This window comes from Crocuta crocuta, unplaced genomic scaffold, assembly GCF_008692635.1.
Source record: "Crocuta crocuta isolate KB4526 unplaced genomic scaffold, BGI_CrCroc_1.0 scaffold90, whole genome shotgun sequence".
Classification (NCBI taxonomy): Eukaryota; Metazoa; Chordata; class Mammalia; order Carnivora; family Hyaenidae; genus Crocuta; species Crocuta crocuta.
In genome coordinates this window covers 4,926,291-4,940,978 of record NW_027527449.1, presented here as the reverse complement: position 1 = coordinate 4,940,978, position 14,688 = coordinate 4,926,291, and the positions used below count along the sequence as shown (strand labels likewise).

Here is a 14,688-nt window from a genome sequence, read left to right as displayed (position 1 = left end):
CTGAGAAGAGAGATTCAAACTTCATTAGGAATTGTGCAACATCCAATTGGCTATTGTTCAGTTGGCTACAGAAATGTTTGGGAAAAAAGAAGGTGGAAAAGAGGCTTAAGATTGGGTTCCTGCTTCTCCCCGAGTCACAAAATGGAACTCCCAACCATGGAGTCCAGAACCTTCATTTAATGACAAAACTGAGACCACGGGCTGTCAGTCCCTGTGACACCCTTCTAAGGTAGGTACCATCCTTCCTGTCTTATAGAGGGTGAGATGGGGCTTACTGCCCAACTCTGAAGCTAATGTTCTTAACCGCCATGCAATATGCTAACCTTCAAAGTCTTTATCTGGTGGTCACAGGACAACCCCATAAAGTGTGAAACTTTTTGAAATGACAGGGGAGATAAGTTTTTTTTTAAGTGTTAGCACTGAAAGGGACCTGAGAAGTTATTTAGTTTAGTCCAGAAACCTGAACTTGCCTCCCTATGTCATGCAGCAGCTTTACCAGAGAGAATAGGAATTGAGACCTAATCCCTGGTTGTGTGTCTTTCCTACGCTAGCACTGTAAATTATCTGCACTAGTAGGGCTAGAAACCCGGGAAGAGCATGCCAATTAGGAGAAATGTGCCTTGGAGGGGGAAGGGACAGTGGAGACAGCCAGTGGCCGCTGTCACGTGTTATGGGTTGGGTTGTGTTCCCTTCTTCCTCAGAAGGAACCAACCGTACCCACACCTTGATTTTGAGCCTCTCAGCTGTAGAACTGTGAGACAATACATTTCTGTTGTCTAAACTACCTGTTTTGTGATACCGCGTAATGGCAGGTTACAAACCAATACAGCACAGAACTTGGATGGGCCTGTGGAAAAGCTGAAGGACTGGTTAGAGAAACAAGAGCAAAGGAAGACGTTCAGATGAAATCATGGGTGAGGAGAGAGAGATCCAAGCAGAGAAACCAAGGATTAGCCCAGTGGAAAGCAATAAAAACCAAAGTGGAGGGCATTTCTAATTTTAGATGGAAAGTCCGTGTGTAGAAGGGGATCTTGGAGAACTGAACTGTTAACAGAGACCACTGGAGTGTCGGCGCCCCTCACCATTGCTGTCCTGGGGATGCCTGGCTCACTTTGGGAGGAAAGTTCTTAAGATATTGCTTGCTCCAGGGAACTCAATAAGCTTGAGGCCTCCAGTGAGCACAGGCTCACAAAAACCTAAGTACCAGTCCAGTCCCGTGGTTATGATATGCATATGCTCTGGAAGCAGATTGCACGATCCCGAGAGAACTTTCGCCCTCACTAGCATTCAGCCTCTGTGCCTCAGTTCATTCCAAACGGGCAAGGCACGGAGGCAGAACCCTTCAAAACCACAGCCACCGCTAAGCAGGATATCCAGGCCCCAAGACCTTGGCAGGTGAATACTGCCCTTGAGCAATATCGAGCCTGCATTCTGCTCTCACTATACCCGTTTGATTTGTTTAGGGTTGCTTCACGATCAGGGCATTGCAGAAGTCCAGACAAGAGTCTACCCAGCCAGAGACTATGGCGAAACTCCATGTGAAAACCGTGGTGAAATCGGGTTAAAAGGGATTGTGCATGTGGATGCCAAAAATAAAGGCAAGGGAAGCCCTCTGGCCACCAGGATCCTCCTCCCTCCCCCCGCCCGTCCCGTCATTAATCCCTGCCTGCCTAGAAAGAAGGCAGCAAGACATGCAACTGGGCAAGGAAAATGCCAAAGGGCGTCTGCCGGTCCTCATGGCAACGGGACCCCAGGGCTGGCCGGGCTTCAAGGTTGAGGCTCTACAACTTACCCTTTGCCCTCCACAAATTCACTATGAAATCGAGGTGAGGCGAAGCGACTCTTGCTGAGTTTGCTCGNGGGTGGTACCCCGCCTGTCCCGGTGACAGGGATTTTGAGGCGCTCTCGGACCGCGCCTGAAATCACCGGAGCCGGATCGCTCAGCTCCCTCTGCGTGATGGTGGCCCCTGCGCGGAGCGCTTGTAGGAGGGTCGGTTGCAGCATCAAAAGCCGGTGCCAAAAGTAGAAATTCTCGCGGTGTCTTCGGAGGAATGCCCATAGCCGTGTTGGAGTCATCGATGTAAGAAGCCTGGTGTTTTTTGAAATTAGGAAGCAGCGATGATACCCATCACGTTGCGGCGTAGACAGAGCGTGTTGGTAAATGACTTGAATGGACACGTGGACTAGAGCCTAGAGACAGACACTTAGCAGTGTGTGTTTAGAATCACAGACCCCCTCCCCACCCCATCTACTTTCATGGTTATGGAGCTTATTTAAGACCATTGTGAAAGTGCTGTTTGCCTTTTAAAGTTAACAGATTTAAGCATCTTGATGCAGGAGTATCCAAAGTGCCCCCGACTGACAGTCACCCTTTTATTTTTTTGTCTTTGCTTAGCCTGAGAAAAACATGAAATCCCACAGTTTCTGACGCACATTTCACCTGTGATTATCACAGGGTAACAGTTATTTGCTTAACACAAACAAAAAGTCCATCGAAAATTTCTGGTTGATTCTGCATTTTCAAGCGGCGATGGCAGGTTAGATGAGCCGATTGGTGGGCTTGAGGAGGTGGAACTTTTAAAGGAAATCTTGCTTCCCCTCAGCGTGGAGCCTGTCTCTGAGACGTTCTTTCTTGTCCTCACTCAACTGGCAGAATCGCTTCCCAGGCTGAAACTTGACTTCTTACTTGTGAAAGGCCTGCATTAAACTAAAGTCTTTCTTGAGTTAAGATTCTATGAGGAGGAGAAAAAGAAAATCTCCAAAAGTAGCCAACGTCATACCACCCGTATGGTATGTATAGGCATATTATAGACCATGTATTATAGACTTGTGTTTTATGCATTTACTGTGAACAGAAGAAACTTTTTTTTAATCATCCTTCCCTCACAATTGGAAGCATTTTGACCTATTTCCTTCCTGTCTCTGTTATGCATATTTTGGGAATATTTTCATTATTATCACAGGCAGCCCGACTAAAAAGAGATCTCTGGGCTTTTTACCTTGGGGCGTTGTGACAAGTGCAGGTTGGGACAGGTTTCTGTTCATATCATAGAAGTATTTTCAGAGCTATCTCTCTTGCAAATGAAGTTTGAACTCACTGAGAGTGTGCTCACATACCACAGTGTCATGCTTGATGTCCAGGCCTTACTGCATCTTCCGTTTTTGAGGTCTCTGCCTTGTGAAAAATGGTTGTGTTCAGGGGAGGGGCTGGGGAAAGAGTGGATTGTTCTGTCATCACAGCTGGGGATTGCCCCTCTCTCCCTTCAAGTTTCACTTTTCTGGAAAGAGTGAGACTGTAGGACTATGAGTCATTTCTAGGTGTTGATACTTCATAACCTGAGATGAATATATATAATTTTTAAGGTCAGTTGCTAGATTTATTGGGCAGGTTTGCCACATAAAACATAAGCTCATTATTTGTCTGCATGCACTGTCTCCTATATCCAAATACTGTTAAGTTAGAATCCATTAATAACGTTTTATGAACAGTATTGTTTGGATGATGCAATGGGATAGACTCTTGTGTTAAAAAAATACAGGGGCACTTCCTTTAAGGCAGCTCCAAGCTATTGGTATTCCTGTGGCCTTCCTTGAAATCTTGGTATTCAAGCCTTTCTGTCTCCTAGGCAGGTTAACCAGGAGGTAGGCTGGAAGTACCAGAATTTTTGCTGCACGTTGTCAATCCAACCTGGTGGTCAGACAAACCCATTAGGACCACTTTCCTTTGGCACTCATGCCTAGAGACGAAATCTCAGGGAACAGAGCTGATCTGAAGGTGCCCGTGGTTGAGTTTAATTTTCAGCCTTGTGGTACTTCAGGGGGCTCTGAGAGCTTTTACAGAAACACACTTGTAAAGTGCACGAACAAGAAAGTAGAAGCAATTTCCCCGTGTTTGTGGCTGCAACTCTGAGATTGTTCTTTCTTCTCCAGTTCCTTACTGAAAATGCCCAGATTACAACTCATAGGAATTTCTAGTTTGTGTAAAACCAAAGTGATACATAACTTGAAAAGATTGACAAGAAAAAACTATTGCGTAATCAGTGGTATGTTACTTTCTCTGCCTTTTTTACATCCTGACATTTATAAGTTCTTGACTGAGTTGGAGATAACTTCGTATTCAGTTTATTGTAACTTTTGTGGAATTCAGAGGAGAGAATGAAATATGAAGGCTTTCTTGAAAAGTGGCTGCTTCGAGGCAGGACCCATTCTTTGGACAAAAGCTTAGGGGAAGGTGAGCGCTGTCTTGCCCTGTGCTGCCTGCCTAGAAGAATATGTTTGGCTGGAGGCACAAAAAAAATTTCAAAACTGGTGGCTCTGTGTGGTACCAGGACTAATACTCTCTATGAATTAGTTGCCAGTCTTCAAGTTTTCAATGAAATTTGAAAGCTGTCTAGTACCTAATTCAAAACCATTTGCCTCAGAAAACCTATATATATGTGTGTGTGTATATGCATATAAAATATAAAATTTAAAAAGTTTAGCATGTAAATGTGAAAGTATTTATAATAGGAATGTATGCTTTTATGATAAGAATTATATTAGCGTAGAAATGTTATATATTATATCCTTTTAACATTATAACAAGAACCTATGCTTCTAGAAAATTTGGGAATTAAAATAAAGGTCTTCAAGAGAATAGACACTATTAAACTTTTTGTGTATTTTCTTTTAGTGTTTTTCTAAACAACTTTTTTTTTTACTTTAAGCATATAGTTTTAATTGAAGATAAAAATTTTGAAGATTTAAAACATTTTTAATGTTTATTTAAAAAAAATTTTTAACCTTTATTTAGTTTTCAAAGACAGCCAGACAGAGCACGAGTGGGGGAGGGGTGGCAGGGCACAGAATCCAAAGCAGGCTCCAGGCTCTGAGCTGTCAGCATAGAGCCTGACATGGGACTCGAACTCACAGACCACGAAATCATGACCTGAACCAAAGTCGGACACTTAACCAGCTGAGCCACCCAGGCGCCCCAGTGTTTATTTTTGAGAGAGAGAGAGAGAGAGAGAGACAGCGCACCAGTGGGGGAGGGGCAGAAGAGAGGGAGACAGAATCCAAAGTAGGCTCCAGGCTCTGAGCTGTCAGCACAGGGTCCGAAGCGGTGCTTGAACCTACAAACGGTGTTATCATGATGTGAGCCAAAGTCCAACGCTTAACCCCCTGAGCCACCCAGGTGTTCCTGTTAATTTAATTTTAATCACCTAAGTTAAATTGTGAACATTCTTCCACGTTGTTACCTTGTCCATCCTTATGAGGATGGCTGCATAATGTGGTGTACAGGATATGTCCTCACTTACTTACCGTTTTCCTGTTGGGTATTTACGAACAACTGTGTCCGAACAGTTTGCCTAGCGTCTTACGTATTTAATGTATCTTTTGAAAAAACTAAAGCATGTTCTGCTTTAAAACTGTTGAAACTGGCAATGATTTGAAAATTATTTTTGTTAGCAAATGGTTGTAATGAACTCTTGGGTTCATGTGTTCTAGTTCAAAACTGTCGATTTTTGGATTTCACGGTCCGGAAAGATAAATGGAAGAAATGAGGGCATCAAAGGAAGAAATGTGGATTGGCGTTTACACCATTTCCTCATTCTGGAAGGGCTTCTGATAAATGTATTATCTGTCCCTCTGCACAGTTTTGGCTGTGGAAGAAATTGGTACTTTCCCGTCGGGTTTGTTGTGAGCGAAATGTCGGTATAGCGAAGGCCCAAATACCTCAAATACTATTAATTCTTTAAATAACCAGAGTAAAGAGAAAGTTGCTCCAGAGTGTATCTAGTTTCTCCCTCCAGGCTCAGCCATCAGCCACAAAGCAGGATCTGTCCCCTGACTAATGCAGTGACCACAGCCCGGGCATGGGCAGGCTCAGGACATGAAAGGTGATGATAACAGCTAACAGTCCAAGGCACTGTTCTCGGTGCTTTCGATGTCCTGTCAACTGTTAATCCGCCCCACAACCCTGCAAGGTAGGTCCTGCTATTATCCCCGTTTTACAAAAGATAAAAGAACAGGTGTGTAGGGATTAAGTTGCGCAAATCAGGATTTGAACCTAGGCAAGTCAGACTTCAGGGCCTGAGCTGCTAATTGGTTGGCTCTACTGCCTCCCTAGAGCTTGAAAGGTCCTTAGCCCAGGAGTGTCAGCAAAGTTCCGGGTTACCTAGCTAGTGGCAAGACTGAGGACAGAAATGGCTCTTCTTCCATGTCATTGTTCTTCAATATTTCGCGGTCTCATTTTTACACTCTGTCTTGTACCGCCAGAGCGCTGAAATGACGACAGACTTTGATTCAGCTTGGTTCAGTGGGTGACAGGATCACCTGGTCCATAGCTATGACTTTCCAGAGAATTAAAGAGTAAAGAGGCTTTGCCTGCTCTGGAAGCTGGTCTCAGTAAGACTGGTGACAGTCGAGGTGCATGGTTAATGCATCAAGTGTGCGGAAGGAAGAGAGGGCACGCCTGGAGCAGGGACCCCCACTTAACAGAGAGGGCCGGCCATCACTCAAGGAAGAGATTGGTCTCACCGTGGCGCCTAGGCTTGCTGCCTGCTGCACAGCTCAGGCGACTCTGACCAGAAACAGACGTTCTCAGCAAGTTAGAGACGAGGGAATAGAATTATGAGTTTTCAGGCTTTGAAGGCACAGTGTTATCGTCTGCTAGATACGGGTGCCTTTTTTCTAGTGCAGTTTTAGGCAGACCCCCAAGATACAGAATGAAGGCAGGGCTGCTGTGGTTGAAGGGGACAGGGGTGGGAACCCCAGCTCCCACATATATACTTGCTTCCCGAGTCCCCTTTGTCTGAGGCACGTCTAAGTACCCCAGGCTCCGCGAACACTGAGATGGCATAACTTGCTCCCCTGCAGACACAGTAATCATTGTGCAGGAGACGGGTGACTTAGCCCAGGTTACACAATCTGTGTTGACTTCTGGCCGTGACATCCGGCAGAGTTTGTTCCTGGGCCCCGGGCCCATTCGGAGAATGACCAGATCTTGGTGTACTTCTTGATTCGTGCCCTGTGCCCAGCCTGTTACCCTCTGTACAGCATTGCACAACATAAACCTATTTTCCCTTGATGTCCTTGCCCAATCCGTAGCCTGTCACCTCTGGTTTAGACAATAGAGACCCTTCGTTGACAAAAGAGGGAGAGGGTGTCCTTAATGAAAACCTCTGATTGAATCCCTCCTCTGCCCAGAAGCCTTCCAGGGCTCCCTCTATAAGGTCTCAAGTCTTAATTTAGCTTGGCTCTTGGGAGCTTCTAGAGTCTGGTTCCAACCTGCTGTTTCCTGTGCCTCTCCCAAGCCACCTGCATCCAGAGTCTTGTGGAAAGCAGACTCTGGAAGCACAGGCTTGCACCAAGGTCTCTGCATCCCAGGATTTTCTCCGTGAGCGCTCCCTTTGGCCTGAATGGCCTTCCCATGTCCTAGAAGGGCCTCGTGGTCCCTGTGCGTCTGCCGTGTCCTGTCTGCAATGCCATTCCTCGTTCCAGCCTCCTTCCTCGTGGCCCTGCTCCTCAGAGACTCCGGATCACTCCCTGGAACCCTAGGCTAGCGTTCAGCCGGCCGAGATGCGCCAGCGGTCGCAGTAGTGGTTAAAATGCTGAAATTCTCCCCTATTGGTTGGGAATAGCTGCTACCCTAAGTGCCCCCACCCCTAATTCAGTGAAGCGCTGATGCCTGGTCCATCCACGGATCTCCTGAACTCATTCTGGGACAGTGGCCTACTTCTGTCTGGATGGGTTGATGCCCGGCTCTACTGGTTATTCAGTGTTATGAATAGTACCCCTCCCTCTCTTCTTCATTTGCCTGTTCGTGTGAGTGTATCTTGCTTCCTTACATAGGCTCCCCAGCCACACTCTAAGCTCTGGGCATGTAAGAGGCCTAGTCATTGTCATTATCATGTTTTTAGCAGCATTTAACGTTGGACCTTACTGCTAGTAAGCACTTCATATTGTCTGATGGCCAGATGAGACCAGGAGACGTTCAGACGGTCAGGTGTCCCAGAGAAGGAGGTCCCTGACAAGAATATACATTTCAGTGTTCCGCATTTGTAAGTTATGAAACTGCACAAAGCTGAGATCTTGCAGCTAAGATCAAGGTATCGAAAATCACTAGACCAACCCACAAGTTCATTGGGTTGAACTTAGTGATTAGGAGTACATTTGTGGCGTCTCTTTCTGGGTACTTTCAGAGATGTTTCAACAGCAGGTGGTTGTAGGCTTTGCGGGATGTTGGAGGGAAGCAGATTAGTGTCAAGTTCTAGATAATCTTACATAACTGTACTGTCGTCTTCATTTACCTGGTATTCCTGCTTAAAACCGTACCTTGTTTCTGTGCTACTAGTGAAACGGTCAAACAGCTGTTTGTTCCTTCTGTAGGACAATTACCTACATTGTGCCTCCAGCAGGCTTGCAAGGGGCCCTAGGATGTGGGGCTGGCGGGGAACTTGCCTGTCAGGCAGTCCAACCAACCACCTCACAGAGGACGGACCCGAGCCTCAGAGGCGTGTGGCTGTGAGCCCAGAGACAGGCTAGACCCTGAAGACAGGGCCAGCCTGCATTGTCCTCTCTGGGTAGGAATCAGAGATAAGTACCACTGAGGCCAGCACCTCTCTCGGGTGTAGGCAGGCTGGACATCCTTGGTCCTTGAGGCAGGGGCTGAAGCTTTGGGTTCCCCCATAGAGACCCCCCTCAGATGAGGCCAACCTCTTAGTCAGCTGTGGCCCTTCCACCTTGATTCTCCTTCCTCCAGACTAGCTGGCCCAGCGCCCTTGGGCTCTCAGGCTTGGCCAGGTGACGTCACTGGCAATGTCCTGCCCTCTCCAGCTTCTTTCCCTCAAGGGCACTGTTGAGTACCTTGGTCTCCCTCTTAGATGGAAAGTCTGTGTGTAGGCTTTCACGGGCACTATTACACTGCCCCCTAGCTGTGACAAGCTTTTCGGGGGTGTTCCAATTAGCACTTTTAAAAAAATGTTTATTTTGTTCTTTTGAGAGAAACAGAATGAGTGGAAGAGGGGCAGAAAGAAGGAGAGAGAGAATCCCAAGCAGGCTCCACGCTGAGCGTGATTTGGGTCTCGATCTCACAAACTGTGAGCTCATAACCTGAGCAAATATCAAGACTCAGACACTTAGCTGACTAAGCCACCCAGGTGCCCCTGCAATGAACACTTTTGTTTATTGCCTCCCAGAGTCAGGAACTGACAGAGACCCTAGCCAGGCAGGTGCCCAGAGTAGCTGCAAGTACTGCTCAGTTGTCCCCAAATGGTGGGGAGAGGCCATCTAGGGTGCAGAGTGGATATATTAGGACTTATACAGATATTCATTTTTTAGCTTAAATTCATACATGCGTAATTTATAATGTTCAGAAAATATTTGCAGATGTCTAGAGTTTATAAATAAATGTAGTTACATATTAGGGACACATTTATTTATTACTTTGGGTGCATTATAAAAAGCTCAGAGAACTGGAAAATTAACTCCTTCACTACCAACAGCATGGCAAGATACCTCTGAATGCCATTTAAAAAGAGAGAGAGAGAGAGAGAGAGAGAGAGAACTCAGTTTGCCAGTTAAGGGAGAATCCAGACTCCTTTGTGAAACCAGGTTGTGATTTGTGTCAAATTGGTCTTGAAGTGAGGTGGTATCTTATTGTGGTTTTGATTTGTATTTCCCTGGTAACGTAGAGCATCCTTTCGTGTGTCTGTTAGCCATCTGGATGTCTTTGGAAAAGTGTCTATTCATGTCTTCTGCCCATTTCTTCACTGGATTATTTAGTTTTTGGGGAGTGAGTTTGCTAAGTTCTTTATAGACTTTGGATACCAGCTCTTTAGCCACTATGTCATTTGAAGAGCCTAAATGTCCATCAGTGGACTAATGGATCAAGAAGATGTGGTATATACACACAGCGGAATACTACTCGGCGATCAAAAAGAGTGAAATCTTACCATTTACAACAAAGTGGATGGAGCTAGAGTGTATCATGCTAAGTGGAATAAGTCAGAGGAAGACAGGTATCATATGATTTCACTCATATGTGGAACTTAAGAAACACAACAGACGAACATAGGGGAGGAAGGAAAAATAAGATAAAAACAGAGGGAGGCAAACCATAAGAGACTCTTAAATACTGAGAATAAACTGAGGGTTGTGAAGGGGGGGTAGGTAGGGGGAGGGGCTAAATGGGGGATGGGCACTGAGGACAGCATTTGCCGGCAGGAGCCCTGGGTATCCTATGTAAGCGATGAGTCCCTGGGTTCTACTGAAACCAATGTGACACTGTTTGTTAACTAATTTGAATTTAAGTAAAGAAACTTAAAATTTTTTAAATATTGGTCTTGGACTTCAGGAGAGTCATGTTAAATCCGGAGTATACTTTGGCTTTGGACCCAAAGCTTGATGATGTAGAAGCTTTATCAGGACAAAGATTTTATTTTATTTTCTGATTTATTCACTACTGTGTCCCTTGAGGCGGGAGCAGTGTTTGACGTGGAGTGCCTAGGAAATCTCACATTGAACATATGGACCTTTCCTTGTGTGACAATTAAATATCATGTTGGGTATAGCGCCTCAAGTCATTATTTAGGTTGGCTTGTTGAAAGTTTAGTCACTTGGCAGGATGCAGAGTATGGATGTGCTCGTCAGTTTTACTCCCCGCAAATCAGTCCCCAAACTGCAGGATCACAGGGCCCAATGGGCCTCAGAAGAGTCACCTGAATATAAGATATTTGGGATTTGCTTAAAAAAAATTTTTTTTAATGGGATGTAAAATGAGACAATATTAGCAACGTGTCGATCTGGTGAAAGCCGAAGCTAGGGTCATGGGCACGCGGGGGTCGCCTTCCTGTTCTGTGTACTTTTAAACCCATGTGGACATTTTCATCATACAACATAAACAAAACGTAAGGGGCAAATAGGCCCCGAACAAGTGTCCTGTGTTCCAAGTAGTAACAGCCAGATGAGACAGTCTCCTTTTCTACCTTTCCTTCTTTTAAACCCCAGGTCGTTATTCTCCAGTCCTCTGCCTCTTGTCGGATTTGTTAGGTTTTCAGCCTCCGGGGGGGGGGGACCACCCTTCCTGGACTCCAGGGGTATTCCAGCCCCGCCCTCTTCCCTACCGTGGCCTTAATCCTGCAACTCTTTCTCTGTTTCCCAGAATGGGGCCCCAGGCTCTTTCCAAGGCTCTGTTTGTCTTGAGGAAGCCCGCAGCATAAGCATATTTGGGTAGGTTCCCTTCGTGTCTGCTTTTTTAGGGACACAACAGTTCCACACTGAAATCTGTGAACTCTCAAAAAAGTGTCCCCATGTGCGAGTGGCCAGCCTTCCTCTCTGGGTAGAGGTCTTTCTGTGTTCTGTCTTCCACGTCACCCTCCGCCACTAAGCCGGCCCACTGGTTTGTCAGGCCCTCTGAAACGGCGATCTATTTTAAGAGGTGTAAGTAACTCTACCCAACCTTGTGTCCCTTCAGCCTTCTTATCCAGGTCACTGCTATCTGATCGTTGCGACCTCTGTGAGCAGCAAGGACTGGGCCTTGTTCTTCTCTGTCCCCCAGCACCGGGCCTCACCCCGGCGGGGACACGGGACACTCGGCAAACTACACCCTGCCACATGGGGACAGCTCCCGCAGCCAGCTGCTGCTCAGCCCGGGCAGAGGCAGGGCACCCCCCGCCCTGGTTTACAGCTCTGTCTTCCTGACTGCCGGCTGCCCCGCCCCCATTCTTCCCTTGCCGCCTCGATAGTTGGGTTAGCCCTTTCTCCCAGGTGTGTTTGTTCACTGGTCCCCTAAATTCATGGCAGGCAGAGGAAACCTGCAGATAATCCGGGTTAGGGAGAGTGGGTTTTCTCCCCTGTGATTTTGTTCATTCGCAGGGGGCGGCCTTTTTCAAAGGCGCCCTTACGTGCCCACATGGCTGGTCAGGGCCCGTGCCAGCGCCCAGCACAGGGCAGACAGTGAGAGCCTAGGTGTGGACTTTCTGGGAGGGGCTTCCACCCCATCTGTCATTCTCCTAGAAGGTCAGGTTGCCACCCGATGCCATTTCTGCAGCAGGTGGGAAACACATAAATACAAGAGGAAATGAACTGACTTGACCTAGTTATATCATCTTTATCTTGAGAACTAAAAAAATAATAAAATAATAACACAGTAAAGTACATATAATAATAAAATCATAAAACAACTACCCATATGCCACAGCATAGAATTGAAAGTTTTTTCCCTTAAGTTTATTTATTTATTTTGAGGGAAGGAGGGAGGGACAGGGGCGGGGGGCAGGGAGAGGGACAGAGAATTCCAAGCAGGCTCCGCACCATCAGCACAGAGCCCAACGCGGGGTTCGAACTCACGAACCATGAGATCATGACCTGAGCTGAAACCGAGAGTGGGTTGCTTAACCGACTGAGCCACCCGGGTGCCCCTTAGTTATTTTCTTTCTGTGTCATGCTGTCATCTGGAGTTTCTGGGTGTCGGTAGAATCCTGTGATTTAGTCCTGACCATCAGGGTTGTGTCACCATCTTTTGCCTTCTGTAGCCTCGTCTTGGAGATGCTCCATGGTGTCGTTGGCGGAAGGGGGCATACATTTCGTCTGTCCCCATCCTTTCTTTATCTCCACAGAGGCCCGCACAGGCAGCGACGGAGCTGGCTCAGGATTTTTGTAGCTCACCCAGGGCACCACCAGTACCTGGAACGGCCAGATTGTTACAGCTGAGCCTACCTCCTCCTCTTTGTGTCTGTTTTGTCTCCTTCCATAGTCAGTCCTCAAAGTGACTAGTTTTGGACAAAACATCTGGAGGGACCCCGGAACTTAGGTACCCTCTCTGAGTGCGGTTTCCCACAAAGGGATCTTACTCCCCGTTTCCGGGGCCCTGAGCGGACAGGAATTCCTGCATCACAGGGTCTGGCTCTGGTTTTGTAAAAGGACATTTGTTCTCTTAACTATTAAGCTCTCCCCCACCTCAAGGGGTGGAGCCTCCTGCTTCAGGCTTGGCTTTGCGGTTCCCCAGAGGCCCGGAAGGTGGAGAGTCTGTTGTGGATTATTTCAGGCTCCTTCTTTAGCTTTGGTCATAATCGGCTGTACTTCTGTTGCTCTGCCCGCCAGACTATGGTGTGTGTTCTTTAACATGCAGCCCTACACATATAATTAGGGCCCTTCCTGCGCCAGGTGTCAACTGAGATAACACGCCTTGTTGGTTTCACTTGACGAGCTGAGCCCCAGAGAAGCCTCTTGGGAACAGTTGGGTCAACCTAGCCAACTGGGCTAGTCTCCATTAGCTGAAGTGAGGCTGACTGGCTGAGGTCACCCGTTGTGCCCAAGCCTGCCCCTTCTCTGACCCTTACCAAGAAACGTCCCTGCCTCGTCTAAGTGACTTATCCTGAGAACTCACTCTACAGTATTAAATCAATGTTTGAAGGCCAAGGGAAAAATCTTGCTTCTCTTAGGGATTTTTTTTTCAATAGAAACTTTTCCTCTTGAATCCATGGCACTCACACAACCTGGGTGTCTTCATTGGGCATGTCCAGACCAGAGTTATCACTTTCCCAAGTGGCTGGACGTGGCAGGTCTTCGTGTCTGTGCTGAAGAGAGAAGGGAGGAGAACCAAATGGCTTGTGTCCCGCTCTCCAGGGAACATTGGTCGGGTCCTGCACGCAGCGTCCCTTACGTCCCTTATGTCTCAGATGGCCACCCACCCGGAGCTTGGAGCATTTCCGAGGGCTCTTCTCACTGTGGTCCCACAATTGCTCTCTGGCTCCTGGGACGTTTCTCTGGGATAAATCTCAGAGGATTCTCTTTTCTGTGATGGAGAACTCACTTCTAGACATTGGTGGCCAGCCTGGTGTCAGGCTCTGGACTCCAGCCCTTCTTCTGGCGTTTGCACTTCTATTCAAGAAAGGTATTTGTTTACTCTTGTCTCTTTCTTGTGGGCAACGTTGATCTTTCAAAAAGTAATCCATAGTCTCCCATCTGAATATTTGTCTAAACGTCTGCTAAGGAGAAGGAGGATCCTTGCCCTTAGATGACCTTGAGGTGACATTACATATAAGTGCAACAGTTTGAGAAATGAAAAACATCAGGGGAAAATGGACAAGAGAATTATTATTATTACTATTATTGGTTTCAGGAGTAGAATTTAGTGATTGATCACTTACATATAACACCCAGTGCTCATCACAACAAGGTGCAAGAGTGTATTTTTATGTAGCCTTTAAATCAGTGGCTTGCAAGCTTTTCCTCTTCCCCTCCACATCACCCAGGAGGTGCTTCTTACTCCCTTCCAGCACGCTGGCTCACAGCAGCAGCAGTGTGGGGTGTACAGGGAGAATGCTAAAGTTTAGAAATGCTTTGAATGCCTCCTTTCTCTTTGGAGAATCACTGTTCTATAAATACACCCTCCTGGGGCCTGTAGCAGAGAATTGGGCAGAATCACAGAGGGTCATTCCTAACTCAGTGACTGTTCACAAAGCACCTGTTCTGGGCGAGGCAGTATGTCAAGCATCAAGGGCCTGTGAAGACGCGTGGGAGGGGCCTGGCCCCGGGAGAGGGAAGCATCTGTGTAAGAGAAGCAGACACCCACCATAAGTATAAAGCCGGAGGTGCTAAGGGTCGCCCAAGTGCTACAAGTAAACATATTCCTGGAGTTCAGGGCTGCTTCTGACTGAGGAGGTCATGTAAGGATTTATTAGAGAGAGTGACCTACGTGGGTAG

At 46.9% G+C, this 14,688-nt stretch overlaps 1 protein-coding gene across 5 annotated transcripts in view; it reads left to right on the top strand.

Annotated features, from left to right (window-relative positions):
* The first annotated feature begins 1,864 nt into the window (after positions 1–1,864).
* The window catches only part of ACSL1 (acyl-CoA synthetase long chain family member 1), a 66,379-nt gene continuing 53,555 nt past the window's right edge, over positions 1,865–14,688 (top strand). For all 5 annotated transcript variants that reach the window (XR_013334670.1, XR_013334671.1, XM_077762208.1 and 2 more), the window contains exon 1: positions 1,865–2,080. The gene's annotated coding sequence lies outside the window, so the exon portion shown is untranslated. The remainder of the gene's footprint in view (positions 2,081–14,688) is intronic.